General features: G+C 51.4%; 1 pseudogene; it reads right to left on the minus strand.

The window, feature by feature from the left end:
- Positions 1 to 4,397: 4,397 nt before the first annotated feature.
- LOC123134940 (wall-associated receptor kinase 2-like) lies at positions 4,398 to 18,907 on the minus strand (annotated as a pseudogene).
- Between the last annotated feature and the right edge of the window lie 694 nt (positions 18,908 to 19,601).

The following is a 19,601-nucleotide window of genomic DNA, read 5'->3' on the forward strand; positions in this document are numbered from 1 at the left end:
GGTAAGCAGTATGACTTGTATCACCCACAACTCACTTGTGTTCTACTCGTGCATATAACATCAACGCATAAAACCTAGGCTCGGATGCCACTGTTGGGTAACGTAGTAATTTCAAAAATTTCCTACGTACACGCAAGATCATGGTGATGGCATAGCAACGAGAGAGGAGAGTGTTGTCCACGTACCCTCGTAGACCGTAAGCGGAAGCGTTATGACAACGCGGTTTATGTAGTTGTACGTCTTCACGATCCGACCGATCCAAGTACCGAACGTACGGCACCTCCGAGTTCAGCACACGTTCAACTTGATGACGATCCCCGGACTCCGATCCAGCAAAATGTCGGGGATGAGTTCCGTCAGCACGACGGCGTGGTGACGATGATGATGCTCTACCGGCGCAGGGCTTCGCCTAAACTCCGCGACGATATGACCGAGGTGGAATATGGTGGAGGGGGGCACCGCACACGGCTAAGGAACGATCTGTAGATCAACTTGTGTTGTCCTAGAGGTGCCCCCCTGCCCCCGTATATAAAGGAGCCAGGGGGAGGGGTCGGCCGGCCAGGAGGGGCGCGCCAGGAGGAGTCCTCCTCCCACCGGGAGTAGGACTCCCCCCCTTCCTTGTTGGAGTAGGAGAGAAGGAAAGAGGGGGAGAGGGGGAAGGAAAAGGGGGCTGCACCCCTTGTCCAATTCGGACCAGAGGGGGGCTGCGCACCTCCTTCCTTTCGGCCTCTCTCCTCTATTCTCGTATGGCCCAATAAGGCCCATATACTCCCCGGCGAATTCCCATAACTCTCTGGTACTCCGAAAAATATCCGAGTCACTCGGAACCTTTCCGAACTCCGAATATAGTCGTCCAATATATCATTCTTTACGTATCGACCATTTCGACACTCCTCGTCATGTCCCCGATCTCATCCGAGACTCCGAACTCCTTCGGTACATCAAAACTCATAAACTCATAATATAACTGTCATCGAAACCTTAAGCGTGCGGACCTTACGGGTTCGAGAACTATGTAGACATGACCTAGAACTATTCTCGGTCAATAACCAATAGCGAAACCTGGATGCTCATATTGGCTCCTACATATTCTACGAAGATCTTTATCGGTCAAACCGCATAACAATGTACGTTGTTCCCTTTGTCATCGGTATGTTACTTGCCCGAGATTCGATCGTCGGTATCCAATACCTAGTTCAATCTCGTTACCGGCAAGTCTCTTTACTCGTTCCGTAATACATCATCCCGTAACTAACTCATTAGTTACAATGCTTGCAAGGCTTAAGTGATGTGTATTACCGAGAGGGCCCAGAGATACCTCTCCGACAATCGGAGTGACAAAACCTAATCTTGAAATACGCCAACCCAACATGTACCTTCGAAAACACCTGTAGAGCAACTTTATAATCATCCAGTTACGTTGTGACGTTTGGTAGCACATAAAGTGTTCCTCTGGTAAACGGGAGTTGCATAATCTCATAGTCACAGGAACATGTATAAGTCATGAAGAAAGCAGTAGCAACATACTAAACGATCGTGTGCTAAGCTAACGGAATGGGTCAAGTCAATCACATCGTTCTCCTAATGATGTGATCCCGTTAATCAAATGACAACTCTTTTGTCCATGGCTGGGAAACTTAACCATCTTTGATTCACGAGCTAGTCAAGTAGAGGCATACTAGTGATACTATGTTTGTCTATGTATTCACACATGTATTATGTTTCCTGTTAATACAATTGTAGCATGAATAATAAACATTTATCATGAAATAAGAAAATAAATAATAATTTTATTATTGCCTCTAGGGCATATTTCCTTCAGGTTCTTGTAATACATCCCCAATAACTTCTGTGTGAATAGCATGGTAATTATGCACCGTATACATGATAACTTATGTGCAAGATGTTTGATAACTTTTGACTTATGAAAACAAGGTTGAAGAAACATGTCCCCGGTAATTTTTTGTGAATTACATGGTAATTTATGCACCGCAGCCTGATAACTTACGTACAACCACGATGATAACTTTGACCTGATAACTCATGATTAAATAACATTATGATATATGCACAATTGACTTGATAACTTACTTAGTCTAGGTGTGATAACTTTTGACCCGGGGGGGGGGGGGGGGGCTTGTTGAAAAACACCCTTCGACAACTCGTGTGTGAATAGCATAGTAATACACACACAAGAGAGCTGATAACTTAGTTAACCCAGGTGAGGGGGGGAGGGGGTTGAAAACATATCCCTATAACTTCTGTGTGAAGAGCATGATAATTCACGCACCACACACCCGATAACTTATGTACTAACACAATGATAACTTTGCCGGGGGTGGGGGTTCTTGTAATACATCCCCGATAACTTCTATGTGAATAGCATGGTAATTATGCACCGTAGACATGATAACTTATGTGCAAGATGTTTGATAACTTTTGACTTATGAAAACAAGGTTGAAGAAACATGTCCCCGGTAATTTTTGTGCGAATTACATGGTAATTTATGCACCGCAACCTGATAACTTACGTACAACCACGATGATAACTTTGACCCGATAACTCGTGATTAAATAACATTATGATATATGCACAACTGACTTGATAACTTACTTAGTCTAGGTGTGATAACTTTTGACACGAGGGGGGGGGCTTGTTGAAAAACACCCTTCGATAACTCCTGTGTGAATAGCATAGTAATACACACACAAGAGAGTTGATAACTTAGTTAACCCAGGCTTGATAACTATTTGACCAAAAGAAGTTGTCGAAACATACCAACATGAGATCTAGTTTTGAAGGTCTCATCGCAACGAATTTTTTATGTGAAAATGATTTTTGTGTCAGAGCGACTGTTTGAGTTACAAAACATTTTTTTTTGAGTTTCGGTAAGATCCTCCCTGACATTACATTTTTCGTTCCCTAGGGCACGAATGTGTTTGTGTGGAGAATGTAGAAGAAATTATTTTTTTATGCCCCGGTAAGTTGTGTGTAAACAACACGATAACTTATGCTCAACTGGCATGATAACTTGTGTTGTAGTGGTAATTTTTTATCTGGAAAAAGTCGTTGGAACATGCCAACGTGGGATCTAGTTTCGAAGATCTTGTTGTGACGGATCTTTTATGTGAATTTTTTTTATCAAAGCAACGGTTTGAGCTATAAAATATTTTGAAAATTTAAAATAGGGAGAATTTAGAATGGCATCTTAGTTTTGTCGTCTAGTGCATATATGCATGTGTACGTGGAAAGAAAAGTTGGAAGACCATCTTTAATTTCATACCTGGTAGTTACTATGAAAACAACTTGGTAACTTGTGTGTCGCAGTTGTGATAACTTACGTTGCACATGCCTGGTAACTTTTATCCGAAAAAAATCATCAAAAGATACCAACATGGGATCTAGTTTTGAAGGTCTCGTCACGACGGATCTTTTATGTGCAAACAATTTTTCAATCTGAGCGACGGCTGACCTACAAAACATTTTAAAATTTTAAATTTGATGGAATCTTCAATGAGATCAACAGTTTTGTCCTATATGCATGTATGCAACTATTAGGGAAAAGATTAAACTGAATGTGTTTATTTTTGTATTAAAAAAGAAATCAACACTCAGCAACAGCAGCCCGAGCTACCAAAGATGAATCATGCGGATCTATCGCTTATAGTCCATACGTATGGACACTAGCACAGTCCAAAATAAAAAACAAGTCGTCGTTGTGGCCAGCACACTCCGCCAGTTAAATGTAGGTCGCGAGTTAGAGACCGGTTTGCACCATTTGTTGTTTTAATTCCCCTGACAGGTGGGCCCACTACGCATAGACATATATATATATATATATATATATATATATATATATATATATATATATATATATATATATATATATATAGTGCCAAAATAATCCTGTGTCGTTGCTACAAGTGGGCCCCATGCCACGTCAGCCATATACGGCGCCAAATCAGCATAGTTTATGTATATGGATTCGATTAGCAACGTACATGCACGTTCATGTCAAGTTTTAGAACCAGTTCGACGTATTTTCAAAGCACTATACTTAACATTCGTCGCAAGTTCAAACACCACTCTTGTGTTTATTACTGGAACTTGGTTATATTTTTTATGTTTGTGGTTTTATTATTTTTTTGGTCTTTTATTTTAATTTTTTTTGTATTGATCCCTTTGGTCTTTGCTTGAAACATTTATCTTTTTTTAGTTGCATTTCTCTTCTGTTGTTGAACATCCTCTTCAGTTCTAAATAAAATTCTTCTATGAAGGAATTAATCCACATTTATGACATTACATCCTAAAGAATTTACATATTTGTGTGGATTTAAAAAAGAGTCCCACCAAACACTAGAACAATCTAGAAACAAACAGCCCTAACAAAAACAATCTACAAGCTAAAAGTGTATGTACTACCCTCTTCAAGATCAAGCAAGTCTTGCGGTCTGAACTTATAATTCACATCACGTTGTTGCTCTCTACCAAGCAAGCTTTGCCCCTCATCCGGATCAGCACCAGCCTGACCCCATGGGTTCCGTTGATACCTCCTCAGAGCTTCCAATTTCTCAGCAACTTCCTTCATCGACGGACGCTCCTCCCTGATCATGCTCACACACCGCATCACGAGATACGTTACTTCTTCCGGCGCCTCCGGGCCCATCTCCAATCTCACCCGGTCATCAAGGAGCTCGCCGTGCCGGCCGGCTTTCAAGGCCGTCCCGAATCGGGAAACGAGGCTCTTGTCCTCCTCAAGCCCGTCAAAGCAGGGCACCTTCTTTCCAGAGCTCGAGCAAAACGACGCCAAAGTTGTACACGTCACTCTTGTCCGTCAGCTGTCATGTCATGAGGTACTCCGGATCCAGGTACCCGCAGGTGCCTTGCACCAGTGTCGCAATCTCAGCCTCATCGGCGCCAGCTTTGACGCCCCGAAGTAAGAGACTTTGGTTGTGAGGCTGCCGTCAAGCAAGATGTTTGCCGTCTTGACATCGCCGTGGAGGATTGGTGGCGAGGCGGACGAGTGCATGTACGACAGCGCCTCGGCCGACTCCGCCGCTACCCGTAGGCGGATGTCGAGTGCCTTGTTGGTGTCGTGGCCCTTGCCGCCATGGATGTAGTGGTAGAGAGTGCCGTTGGAGACGTACTCGTAGACCAGCATCAGCACCTCCACCTCGAGGCAACAACCATGCAGCTTGACCACATTCCGGTGGTTGATCTGGGAGAGGATGAGCATCCCCCTCGCGAACTCCTTGGTCTCGGTGGCCTCCATCATCTTGGACTTTTTGATGGCCACTATGGTCTTGTCCTCCAGAACACCTCTGTACACAATGCCGTGGCCGCCGCGACCGAGGATCTGGTCAACGGCGAAGTTGTTTGTCGCCTTCTTGAGCTCCTCTTCCGAGAATATCTTGAACCCGCCACTGGCGGCGCCACTGTAGGAGTGCATCTGTGCTGCTGCAGGATGACGCCTCCGTTGTGCTCGAAGAAGCTCTGCTTTGCCTTGATGAGTTTTCTCTTCTGCAGCCCCGAGTAGAGCCAGAAGCACATGAACACTGCCCCCACGCTGACTCCTGGATATGACACATTGCATACTCGATCATTAGTTTAGATTCCCGGGAAGAAAATTATTATCATAAATTGCAGGACGAACCAACAAGATAAGTGAATGTGTTACCTGTAACGATCTTCAGAGCTAAGGCGAACTTGTCCTTTGGCCGGCAGCCATCCTTCCTGGTGGCATCTCCACTTTTCCCGGGAGAGCACTGGCAAGTGTAGCTACCCTGCGTGTTTGTGGCTTTGTGCAGACCCCGTAGCACGGGTATTCGCCTTTCAGTTGGCACTCGTCGATGTCTTCAGTTTGCAAAGTCATTTCAACATTTGATCAGGCAAATCGCAAAAAGGAATTCGTAACAGAGCACAACACTTGAGTATTGATTCAGGAATCAGGGTGTGTACCAGTGCATTCACCGTCTGAGGTAGGGGTAGCCCCTGGAACAGTTGCACCGGTACCCGGGGCCGTTCGCGGTGTCGAAGCACTCGCTGCCCGCGCTTCGGCAGGCGAAGTCTGTGGCGTTACGGCTGGCGGCGCTGCAGTTGGCGACGTTCCGAACGGCCCAGTCGAGCACCACGGGCACGTCGAAGTCGTCGGTGCGGTTGAGGAAGACGCGGTCGCTGTAGCTGAACCAGTCCGCCTCGACGAGGAACACGTAGTGGCAGGACGTGGCGTTGCTGATGAAGGCGGAGTTGTCGTCCTGCTGCGGCAGGAAGTTGCGCTGGTGCGGCTCGAAGAAGCTGACCCCGGGCGGTATCGCGCTCTGGCAGCACCCGACGCCGGTGCACGGGCCCGGCAGGGCGTACCGGGACGGCCGGCACACGGACATGCAGCCGCTGACGTAGTAGCCGGCGGCGTCGACGAAGAAGCTGAGGTTGGGGCAGCCGAGCGCGACCAGGCGGTTCTTGGTGGACGAGAAGAGGTAAGGGCTGGTGCCGAGGGACATGTACGTGTCTTTCCGGTCTAGGAGCACGCCGGCGGAGTTGTAGCACTCCCTCGTCGCGTTGAGGTAGGCGCGGGCCTCGCCGGACGCGAGGGAGAGGAACGAGATCCTCTGACGTAAGAGCAAACTACTGCCGAGGGACGTACTACGACCATGGCCGTTCATCTAGCATCCGACGACACTGGCTACAAACCGAAACCAGCGCCATCTTTCCGTCGCGTGGACACGAAAACAAGCCAGCCCATTCGGCCCAGTGTGCCCACTACTCCTAGCTCTCGCCTCGCTGTAGGGTTCACTCCGCCGCCGGGGAAGAGCAGCCGCTGCTCCGCCGTCAGGGCGCGATGACGCCTAGGGCGAGCCCCGGATTCGAGGAGCAAGAGAGTCGTTGACGCTGCCGAGTTGTCGAGGCCATGAAGCCCACTCGGCTGTCTCCGTCAGGCCGCGACGCGCCTAGCCGTGGAGGCGGCGGAGCCAGCTGCTGCCCCGCAACGCCCCGGTGCAAGCGTCGCCGCCGCCGCCGCTGCCTAGGTGTCGAGGCCACGAAGCCAACGCCGCCGTCTGCTCAGTTGATTGACTTGCATTGCTCTGTAGTCTGTACTGTCGCTGGTTGAGTGAATGGTTTGACTGAGAATGCAAAATTCAGGGTTGTATACTGATGCAAATTGTGATTGCTAAGAAATATTGGATGTGAATTACTTAAGTTACGTGTACTGTGATCTGAGATTGTTAGTTTGAGAGTATGGCTTTCAAAGTCACAATGCTTGCTTAGTTGCTTTGGTTGTTGAATGTACAATGAACATAAAAAGTGACACTTCAACCTGTAGATGCATTGAACAAAAGAAATGCCAAACCGGACAGTATATCTCTCGAAGGAATGGCAAAAGGTTGAGCATTTTAATTGTTACTTGTACATGAGCATAATTGGAGGGGAGGCCGCTTTCTGTTGGTGTGGCACCGTTTGTAAATCAAATTTCAACCATCAATTTCTTATATGACAAAAGGGAAAGCTTGAACAAGTTAAAAGTAATGTGATGATTGATCTAATTGTATGAGCCCTTCATGAGGAAGACAGAAATACTGAGAGGAGGGTACATCGTCCTGATGGCGATCGTTTTCTTCAGCCAAGGGGAGGCCGCTTTTCTGTCGTGCGCGCCCTTTTTTTTTCTTTCTGGCGCCTTTTCCCTCTTCCATCACGTTGGACTGGGCTGCATCGTCGTGTGGGCTGATTGGGCTCGCTAGGTCCGCTGTTGGCTGTACTTCGCGGCACGCGCCATCGGATGCTGGATGGACGGTGCTGGGCGATCTACGTCCCTCGGCAGTAGTTTCTCTTACGTCAGAGGATCTCGTTCCGAGGGAGAGGGCCCCCAGGCGGTGATTGTAACCGAACACGGTGAGGCGCGGCGGGGAGCTGCCGGGGCCGGAGACGTCGCACTCGAGCTGGAAGCCCTGCTGGCCGGCGTCGCGGTAGCAGCCGGCGCCGATGCCGAAGGGGTAGACGACGGTGACGTTGCCGCACCTGTCCCGGCACCCCGGCAGCGCCACGCGCTGAGTCGAGGCCGCCGCCACCAGCAAATGAAACACGATGAGCACCAGCTGTATGGTGGTGGTCGCCATCCTTGACATGTTCTCCTCTGTTGGTTGCTCTGCTCGGATATATACATAGGCGGTGAGTCGGTGACGTGAGCTCAGTGGACGATGGAGATGGACCGATGGTGGATGTGAATGCGATGAGCCGATTAGCATCAAGCAGCTGACTTGGCTGGTCTTCAATGGCGTGCTCACAGAAAGTAGTCAAGTGGATCAATATTCAATTGCCTATTGCCAATTAGCCATGTGACCGTGTCAACTCATCCGCTTACTAATGTTCAGCTTGACACAGATTGTCACAGTTCCAACGTACTGTTTTCTTAAGCGTGTTTGCTAAACAATGTGAAAAATTGACAAAGTGACGAATGAACAATGCAAGTTACTGTAATAACCCACAATGTTCCTTAGGTGAAAAATAGAGAAACCCTGAATATTTCTGTCATGTACCGATCTGAGCTTCGTAGTGGTATATATAGAGTACAATGGTGGGAGAGACTTGGTCTACAAGACACGTATTGTATGATGTAAACTAATTCTATATCTATTTCTCCTTATCTCTAACCGAACTCAATTGTACTTTTAACACCATTCCTGGGTCATTGCAAAAGCAAAGCGGCGGATTGTGAGTGGATTTGAAGTCTTGCGTTTCTGTCATCTTCTCCACTTCGCCGTCATCAACTAAATTTCTGATAGCTGATGGGTCGACACTTCGGGCGGTGACTGTGCCCCCTTCAGGCGCGCTTCACTGATGTTATGGTGGAGGAGAAGCCGGTGTCGGTGCTAAAACCAGCGGATCTCGGAAGGGGGCCCTGAGCTGGTGATCTTGGCAGGATGGTTAACAGGAAGTAAAGGGACACAATTTTACCCAGATTCGGGCCCTCTCGAACAGGTAAAACCCTATGTCTTGCTCATATAATATCGATTGTGGATGGGGTACAAAGTACAGGATGATCTACCTCGTGATCGTATTAGTGAGTTCTAATCTCCTAAACCCTTGAACATGTGCCTCTATAGACTAAACCTCTTGGCTTATATAGGCGACGGGGTATCTAGGGTTTACGCATGGCTAGTTACAATCTTAGGGATAAACATGCCAATCATTCAAATACGCCTTGAAGTGTACGCCAAGTCTCCAGAGGATTCCATCTTGTGTACTTGAGCGCCACGGCATGTGGGGCCCATTCTTCAATTGTGGATGGGTCCTCGGTCCGGCCCATGAATGCCAGACCAACGTGGTGTGCACCCTTCAATCCAAGACACCGTCAGCTAATGCCTTCTCCTCCTCCTGCGCCCGGTTGGCGTAGGAGGAGGAGCGGTACAACCACTCACTACTGGAATCGACGGCTTTGCCGAGTGCCGTAAACACTCGGCGAAAGCCCAAAAAAACTCGGCAAATCCTTTGCTGAGGGTTGCACTCGGCAAAGGACAACAGGCGTACAACCTTTCGGCAAATAGAATTTCGCCAAGAACAAACCATCACGCACTCGGCAACGCCTTTGCCGAGCGTTTTTTTGGTACTCGCCAAATACTGGGACTCGGTGAAACATAACTAACGGACAACGGAAACGGCAAAAATTGGTACGGTTGCACTTGGCAAAGGTGATGGCTTTCCCGAGTTGTACACTCGGTAAAGATGTTCAGCAAAATTTAAAAAAAAATGCCGCCGTCAATGGCAACGGCGATTCATGCCCGCGAGTTATAGTGGCCCCTAGCTCGCGAGTCATCACTCGTGTGAGCAATGCCCTCTTCTCTGCCAAGCTAGCCGGTCCGCTGCTTGTGTGCTAGCTTGGCCGGTGGCTTGCCGGAGAGTGCGGGTGCTGCTGCTCAGCAAGAAGACGCGTCTATGCGAGATAAGTCTGGCCGCCGCTCTTGGTGGCTCCGCCGATGACGCATGTGGCTCGTGGCCTCTATGGTTGTTGGCGCCGCCACTCGCCGACGTGTGGTTGGTGAGCTGCTACCTTCCCGCCGTGTGCATGTGCTGCCGCTTGCAGCTGCCTCGCATCTGCTGCTTCGCTGCTACATGCATGAGGGAGCTTGGTGGCCGGCCGCCGGCGTACGTGCTGCTAGCTGCTGCCTGCTGCTGCTTTGCTCGGGCGAGCCGGTGAACGAACGGTGCGCACCTGAAGCAGGAGGTGCTCAAGAACTACGCTGGCAGGCTGCTGCAGCTGCTCGAGTCCTGCGCCATGCGTGCTTCGAGTTCTCCATGGATGTGTGCCTGTGTATGGGTGTGTGGATGTGTGAGACGGTGAGAGAGATGAGAGGGATAGAAGATAAGAGCATCTCCAGCCGCGTCTCCAGAATGGCCTTCCCAGGCGATTTTTTTTTGCTGGCGCCGTAAAAATGAAACAGTCACGCCCCAGGAGCCCAATTTTCACCGGCCTGGGCCGAAATCAGCGTCGGCGGACCCAGGCCGAATCGGGCGCGCCCGGTTCGCTGGGGCGAGTGGATATGGCGCGAAACAGTCGCGGGCCCGCCGAGTCAGCGAGACGAGCGCTTCGTCGCCCTCATCGCCTCAGTTCCCGCGGGAATCAATGCCAAGGCTGCCGCGCTGCCGCCGCCGGTCAGCCTTGCCATTGATTCCTCACGGGCGGCGCATCACGGGGCGGCGCGGCGACACCTCCCCTCCCGCCACGCGTACACACGGGCGCGGCTATATAAGCCGATGGCCTCCCTAGCCTTTGGCCACACCAGCCCTAGCCGCCGAGCTCTCCCTCTCTCGTGCGCCGCCGTCGAGCTCTCCCTCTCTGAGGGAGTCCTGGATTAGGGGGTGTCCGGATGGCCGGACTATGACCTTTGGTCGGACTCTCGGACTATGAAGATACAAGATTGAAGACTTCGTCCCGTGTCCGGATAGGACTTTCCTTGGCGTGGAAGGTAAGCTTGGCGATACGATACGTAGATCTCCTCCCATTGTAACCGACTCTGTGTAACCCTAACCCTCTCCGGTGTCTATATAAACCGGAGGGTTTTAGTCCGTAGGACGAACAACAATCATACCATAGGCTAGCTTCTAGGGTTTAGCCTCTCTGATCTCGTGGTAGATCTACTCTTGTACTACCCATATCATCAATATTAATCAAGTAGGAGTAGGGTTTTACCTCCATCGAGAGGGCCCGAACCTGGGTAAAAACATCGTGTCCCTTGTCTCATGTTACCATCCGCCTAGACGCACAGTTCGGGACCCCCTACCCGAGATCCGCCGGTTTTGACACCGACATTGGTGCTTTCATTGAGAGTTCCTCTGTGTCGTCACCTTTAGGCCCGATGGCTTCTTCGATCATCAACCACGACGCGGTCCAGGGTGAGACTTTTCTCCTCGGACAGATCTTCGTATTCGGCGGCTTTGCACCGCGGGCAAATTCGCTTGGCCATCTAGAGCAGATCGAAAGCTACGCCCCTGGCCATCAGGTCAGATTTGAAAGTTTAAACTACATGGCTGACATCCGCGGAGACTTGATCTTCGACGGATTCGAGCCATAGCCGAGCACACCGCACTATCACGATGGGCATGATCTAGCTCTGCCGCCGGATAGTGCCCAGAAGGCCGCTCAGGTGTCCGCTCCGACCCTTAGCACGGAGCCGACTACGCCAACCAGGGATGGATGCTTGGACACCGCCTCGGGGGCTGCAATCTCTATGGCGATCGAGCCGAATACCCGCCTGGTCCTTTGTGAGGCTCGTGACTCCAAGGTGTTGGACTCCTTTCCGGACTCCGAATCCTCCGCACCCCTTCCGATCGAACCCAACTGGGTCCCGATCATGGAGTTCGCCGCCGTGGACATCTTTCAGTACTCGCCCTTTGGCGACATCCTGAATTCACTAAAGTCTCTCTCTTTGTCAGGAGAGCCCTGGCCGGACTATGGTCAGCAAGGTTGGGATGCGGACGACGAAGAAATTCGAAGCCCACCCACCACCCACTTCGTAGCCACTGTCGATGATTTAACCGACATGCTTGACTTCGACTCCGAAGACATCGACGGTATGGACGCCGATGAAGGAGACGACCAAGAGCCAGCGCCTATAGGACACTGGAAAGCCACCTCGTCATATGACGTATACATGGTGGACACCCAAAAAGAAGGAGATGGCAATGGAACAACGGAGGAGGACCCCTCCAAGAAACAGCCTAATCGCCGGCGTCAGCAGCGCCGCTCTAAATCCCGCCAAAGTAAAAACGGCGAGTCCGGCACCGGAAACAATAACACCCCTCGGACTGTGCCGAAGACAACCCCCTCCAGCAAGATTCGGCGCAGGAGGATGGAGAAGCCAGCCCTCATGAGAGAGCGGCAGACAGAGAGGTCGAGGACGACAATTATATGCCTCCCTCCGAAGACGAGGCAAGCCTCAACGACGACGAATTTGTCGTGCCTGAGGATCCCGTCGAACAAGAGCGTTTCAAACGCAGGCTTATAGCCACGGCAAGCATCCTCAAGAAAAAACAGCAGCAGCTTAGAGCTGACCAAGATTTGCTAGCCGACAGATGGACTGAAGTCCTGGCGGCCGAAGAGTACAAACTCAAACGCCCCTCCAAGAGCTACCCAAAGCGCAGGCTGCTACCCCAATTAGAGGAGGAAGCAACTACACCTACATCACCAGCGTATGATGCGACCGATCGGCCACCCCGTGGCCGCGACAGAGAAGCCTTTCGGCCCTCAACTCAAGCCGCACCCCGGCGCCGCTCAAAAAGTACCAAGGCACGGAGAAACGCGCCAGACCTGCGAGACATACTGGAGGACAAGGCCAGGCAAACAAGATCGATCTACGGATCGCGTGGGCGCCCCACGACACGTGACGGTAACCGTCACACCGGATATGGCAAATACGTCCAGGCCGGATAGGGCAGGCAAAGCTCATATGAGCTACGTCGTGATATAGCCCAGTACAGAGGCGCCGCACACCCACTATGCTTCACAGATGAAGTAATGGATCATCAAATCCTTGAAGGGTTTAAACCCGTAAACATCGAATCATACGATGGCACAACAGATCCTGCAGTATGGATCGAGGATTATCTCCTTCATATCCACATGGCCCGCGGTGATGATCTACAAGCCATAAAATACCTCCCACTCAAGCTTAAAGGACCAGCTCGGCATTGGCTTAACAGCTTGTCAGGAGAGTCAATTGGTTGCTGGGATGACTTGGAAACCTCATTCCTTGACAACTTCCAGGGCACTTATGTGCGACCACCGGACGCCGATGACCTAAGCCACATAATTCAGCAGCCAGAGGAATCGGTCAGACAATTCTGGACACGGTTCCTAACCAAGAAAAACCAAATAGTTGACTATCCGGACGCAGAGGCCCTCGCAGCCTTCAAACATAATATCCGTGACGAATGTCTTGCCTGGCACCTTGGACAGGAGAAGCCAAAATCCATGGCAGCCCTCACAACACTCATGACCCGCTTTTGCGCAGGAGAAGACAGCTGGCTAGCTTGCAGTAATAACATGACCAAGAGCCCTGGTAATCCGGATACCAAGGAGAACAATGGCAGGTCGCATCGCAACAAGCACAAGCGCCGCATTAACGGCGACAATATTGAGGATACGGCAGTTAATGCCGGATTCAGAGGCTCTAAACCCGGTCAGCGGAAAAAGCCATTCAAAAGAAATACTCCGGGCCCGTCTAGTTTAGACCGGATACTCGACCGCTCGTGCCAGATACACGGCACCCCCGAACAACCAGCCAATCACACCAACAGGGATTGTTGGGTGTTCAAGCAGGCAGGCAAGTTAAGTGCCGAAAACAGAGACAAGGGGCTGCATAGCGATGACGAGGAGGAGCCCCGGCCGCCGAACAACAAAGGACAGAAGGGCTTCCCCCCACAAGTGCGGACGGTGAACATGATATACACAACCCACATCCCCAAAAGGGAACGGAAGCGTGCACTCAGGGACGTATATGCGTTGGAGCCAGTCGCCCCAAAGTTCAACCCATGGTCCTCCTGCCCGATCACTTTTGATCGAAGGGACCACCCCAATAGCATTCGTCACGGCGGATTTGCCGCATTGGTTCTAGACCCAATCATTGATGGATTTCACCTCACTAGAGTCCTCATGGACGGCGGCAGCAGCCTGAACCTGCTTTACCAGGATACAGTGCGGAAAATGGGCATAGATCCCTCAAGGATTTAAACCCACAAAGACGACCTTTAAAGGCGTCATACCAGGTGTTGAAGCCAGCTGCACAGGCTCAGTTACACTCGAAGTGGTCTTCGGATCCCCGAATAATTTCCAAAGCGAGGAGTTAATCTTTGATATAGTCCCGTTCCGCAGTGGCTATCACGCCCTGCTCGGACGAACCGCATTTGCAAAGTTCAATTCGGTGCCGCACTACGCATATCTCAAGCTCAAGACGCCAGGCCCTCGTGGAGTCATTACAGTCAATGGAAACACCGAACGCTCTCTCCAAACAGAGGAGCACACGGTAGCCCTCGCGGCGGAAGTACAAAGTAGCCTTTTAAGGCAATTCTCCAGTCCGGCTGTTAAACGTCCGGACACCGTCAAGCGCGCCCGGAGTAACCTACAACAAGACCGTCTAGCACGTTACGAGCAAGCATAGCAGTGCGGCCCCAACCCCAGCCCTCGTGAGATTGTGAAACCAGTACCACGCGTACATAATTACGCTCTGGAAATACCATGGGCATAAGGGGAGGGGCACAACCACGGCATGCCCAGAATGCGGCTCAACCGCACTAGGGGCTCCCGATTTTGTCATTTCCATTTTCTTACTTTCAGGACTCCGCTCTTAGGAAGGCCTGTCCGACAGTACGCTCGCCGAACACACGATGCAACAGCCAGGGAGATAGCGAGCCACGTCGAAAGTCCAGGTGGTCTCTATAACGAGCTAAATACCTATCTTACTTAAAAGTCTCACAGCTTGCCCCTGGAGGGGGACATGTCAAATAATCCCATCTCTTGCTTATCGCACTATTTGTATCGATTTGCTTTCATAGCAGCCCTTTAATAAACAATACATAGCTCTTGTCTATTATTGCATTCATTTTTCATATAAATATGTTCAGTCATGACATTATGCAACCGTACACTTTGGTACGGCCAATACACCAGGGGCTTCAGCACCCCAGAATACGGTGTGAGAAGACCGAACACTCTCATGAGTGCGGCACCCCGAACTTATAGCATTATATCCATCGGCTCCGAATCATGTCTTTGGTCAATAGTTGGGTTTGCCCGGCTCCCATGTTTTGGTACCTTACGTTCCGTTATATCGGCTAAGGTAGCGCTGGGAGAACTACTGTGATTGTGCCCCAGTTGAGCTGGGTTAACACCTCAGTAGAGAAAGCTAAAACTGACCGTCGTGATAGGGCGAGAGACCGGTCGCTGTTCGAGAGGTTTTTCGAGTCCCTAAAGACTTATGCCGCTTAGAGCGAGGAGCTGGATTTATCCGGCCTAGGCGTGGATAGCGCCCCGAACTCGGTCTTCCGAATACTAGGGGCTTCGCCGAAATTTAAAATTATAGAATTCTATGGCTAAGTGAGAGTGATAAAGCATTATAAGTCTGATTGCCTTGTTCGTTGTGCTGAGCGCCTCCCTCGAAGGACCCAAGAATGGGAACAAGAGCGCTCAGGTTTATCCCGAACACCCCAGCACTCGTGGCATGGGGGCAGAAGCCGACGACTTGCATCTCTCAGATTTAATAAAAGGCCGTATATAAGGTAATATTTTAAATTCAATAAGTGTTGCTTAGCGCATATGAACAAGTTTTCAGCGCATAGGATAAACACAAGCGAGTTAACTCAATAATTACATCCCTGGTACATTCATTCGCCACAAGACGGGCACCCTTCAGGACGCCCTCATAGTACATCTCAGGCCTCCGATGCTCCTTCCCCTCCGGTGGCCCTTCCTTGGCCAGCTTCTCAGCATCCAGCTTGCCCCAGTGCACTTTGGCACGGGCAAGGGCCCTACGGGCGCCTTCGATGCATACGGAGCGCTTGATGACTTCAAGCCATGGACAGGCATCCACCAGCCGCCGCACCAGCCCAAAGTAGCTCCCAGGCATGGCCTCCCCAGGCCACAGCTGGCCTATAAGGCCCTTCATGGCCTGTTCGGCTGCCCTATGGAGCTCGACCAGCTGCTTCAGCTGGTCGCTCAGGGGCACCAGGTGTCCGGCCTCAGCATACTGGGACCAGAACACCTTCTCCGTCGAGCTCCCTTCTTCGGCTCGGTAGAATGCGGCGGCGGCGGACACACTGCAGGGCAGATCTGTGAATGCTCCTGGAGAGCTCCGGACTCGGGTAAGTAACAGGTAATTTACTTTCACATGCTTGCTTTGCATAAAGAATGCCTTACCCGCCGCTATCTTTTTCACCGCCTCAATTTCCTGAAGGGCCTTTTGGGCTTCGGCCTTGGCAGACTTGGCGCTTTCAAGTGCCGAGGCAAGCCCGGACTTTCGCGTCTTTGAGTCAAGCTCTAAACTCTCGTGTTTCTTCACGAGAGCATCAAGCTCTTGTCGCACCTCCGCCACCCGCGCATCTTGCTTTTCTCGCTCAGTGCGCTCCATGGTCGCATTGTCTTTGGCCTTGGACAAGGCTTCCTTCAGGGACGCCACCTCGGTTGTGGCCCCTGCAACATTCATGTTGGTCCTGTCATTATTTGCAACCAGGTATTTTTTTATATACTTACATAAGGTATTACATACCATCCTTATCCTCGAGCTGCTTCTTGGCACGGCCAAGCTCGTTCTCGGATCGCTCGAGGCTCTGCTTCAATGTATCGACCTCCGCAGTCAGTGCGGCAGAGGTCAGCAGCGTAGCCTGCATTCCCATATTGACATATTTATGTTAGACTCCTGCGTATATCTTTTTTAGACCCTCAGCCCGGCTTTTCTTTCCGAACACTAAAAATGAGCATCAGGGGCTACTGTCTATGCGGTAACATTTTTACATGTTTTAAAATACATACCTCGAAGCATGTTAGAAGGCTGGTACAGGCTTCTGTCAGCCCGCTCTTGGCGGACTGAACCTTTTGAATCACCGCACTCATAACAGTGCGGTGCTCCTCGCCGATGGAGGCGCCGTTGAGCACCTCCAGCAAATTGTCCGGCACTTCCGGTTGGACGGAGGCCGCCGGCGTCGTAGGCTTGCCCTTCTTGCGAGGGGGCCGCCTGCCGGACTCCGGAATCACTGAAGGTTCTGGAGCGGTGTCCGGCCCAGGGGCGGACTTAGATCCCTCTGGGGCTTCATCCCCTTTGGGCCTGGAGTCCAGGAGGTCGCCTTGCGGCTCCTCTAGGACCACATCTCCCTGGTTTAGCCCCTTTTGGGACTCCACCTCGGCATTGTCCATAGGGCGAGGGGAGGAGGCCGTCGAGAGTGCTATTCACATCCGACGAATCCAGGGAGCCACTTGACGAATCGCCGAGCGGAGCCTTGCGCGGACTGCATGATTAAATTCGGCGTCAGAAGGTACTGTACAATAGAGGTACGGCATAAGTTATTCTGGTATCCGGATACTTACGATTTTGCCAGGGGCTTCGCCCTGGATGGCCATTCCTCTCCGCCTCGTCGGTGTCGGAGGCGTAGTCCGGAAGAAGGGTTTTCCCCTTCTTGGACCCTCCGGCCTCCCCAGTTGGGGCAGCCTTCCTTTTCTTTCCTCCTCCCGCTGGAGGGGGGAGGCTTCTTCTTCCTCCTCCTCGTCTTCGGAGGCGGAGGGTGCTTCGGGGTCGTCGGGCGATGAATCCGACACCACCAGGCGCCGGGAACTCTTTCGAGTCCCCGTGGCCTTCTACTTGGCCTTCTTCTTCGGCACCACGTGAGGTGCCGGAACCAGCAGCTTCGTCAAGTGGGCGTCTGCTAGGCCTTCGGGCAAAGGAGCCGGACAGTCGATCTGTCCGGCCTTCTTCTGTCAGTCCTGTTAAAGGAATGGGAGTTTAGATCCCGCGTAGAGTCAAACTATGAAGAATCAGTACCCTATAATGGGTAAACTAAGCTTACCGCACTGGTTGGGCGCTTCGCGCAGAATCCGCGATCCTCGGTGATGGGAGGGTGAACCTCGGAGCCCTTGAAAAGCACCTTCCAGGCGTCTTCGTGCGTTGTGTCGAAGAGCCTGGACAAAGTTTGGTGCTGGGCCGGGTCGAATTCCCACAAATTAAAAGCCCGTCGTTGACACGGGTGGATCCGGCGGAAGAGCATGACCTGGACTACGGTGACAAGTTTGACCTTCCTGTCGATTAGGTCTCTGACGCAGGTTTGGAGTCCGGTCACCTCTGCCGAATTACCCCACGGTAGGCCCGTCTCTTTCCATGAGGTGAGTCGTGTGGGGATGCCAGATCGGAATTCGGGGGTCCCTGCCCATTCATGGTCACGCGGCTTGGTGATGTATAACCACCACGATTGCCACCCTTTGATGGTTACCACGAAGGCGCCCTCGAGCCATGTGACGTTGGCCATCTTGCCCACGATGGCGCCTCCGCACTCTGCTTGCCGGCCGCCCACGACCTTCGGCTTAACGCTGAAGGTCTTTAGCCATAAGCCGAAGTGGGGTTTGATGCGGAGGAAGACCTCACACACGATGATAAACGTCGAAATGTTCAGGATAAAGTTTGGGGCCAGATCGTGGAAATCTAGGCCGTAGTAGAACATGAGCCCCCGGACAAATGGGTGAAGAGGAAAGCCAAGTCCGCGGAGGAAATGGGGGAGAAACACCACCCTCTCATGGGGCCTAGGGGTGGGGATGAGTTGCCCCTCATCTGGGAGCCGGTGCGCGATGTCGTTAGACAAGTATCCGGCCTTCCTCAACTTCCTTATTTGCCCCTCCGTAATGGAGGACACCATCCACCTGCCTCCCGCTCCAGACATGATTGGAGAAGGTTGAGGTGGGAAGTGCGGACTTGGGCGCTGGAGCTCGAGTGCACGAAAATGAGTAAGCAAAGGAGGAAGAAGGCGTAGATTGAAAGGGCGGATCCTTATCACCTTATATGGGCGGCCGAAACTATGTGCCCCCACCAGCCTAGTGAAACTCGCTTATCTCCCAAGCGCCGCGATTAAAGGCGCGGTTGGGTTATCCACGCCCGTTGAGGGAGTCCAGGATTAGGGGGTGTCCGGATGGCCGGACTATGACCTTTGGCCGGACTCCCAGACTATGAAGATACAAGATTTAAGACTTCGTCCCGTGTCCGGATAGGACTTTCCTTGGCGTGGAAGGCAAGCTTGGCGATACGATATGTAGATCTCCTCCCATTGTAACCAACTCTGTGTAAGCCTAACCCTCTCTGGTGTCTATATAAACCGGAGAGTTTTAGTCCGTAGGACGAACAACAATCATACCATAGGCTAGCTTCTAGGGTTTAGCCTCTCTCATCTTGTGGTAGATCTACTCTTGTACTACCCATATCATCAATATTAATCAAGCAGGAGTAGGGTTTTACCTCCATCGAGAGGGCCCGAACCTGGGTAAAAACATCGTGTCCCTTGTCTCCTGTTACCATCCGCCTAGACGCACAGTTCGGGACCCCCTACCCGAGATCCGCCGGTTTTGACACCGACATTGGTG

The sequence above is a fragment of the Triticum aestivum genome, chromosome 6B (genome assembly GCF_018294505.1).
Source record: "Triticum aestivum cultivar Chinese Spring chromosome 6B, IWGSC CS RefSeq v2.1, whole genome shotgun sequence".
In the NCBI taxonomy this organism is placed as follows: domain Eukaryota; kingdom Viridiplantae; phylum Streptophyta; class Magnoliopsida; order Poales; family Poaceae; genus Triticum; species Triticum aestivum.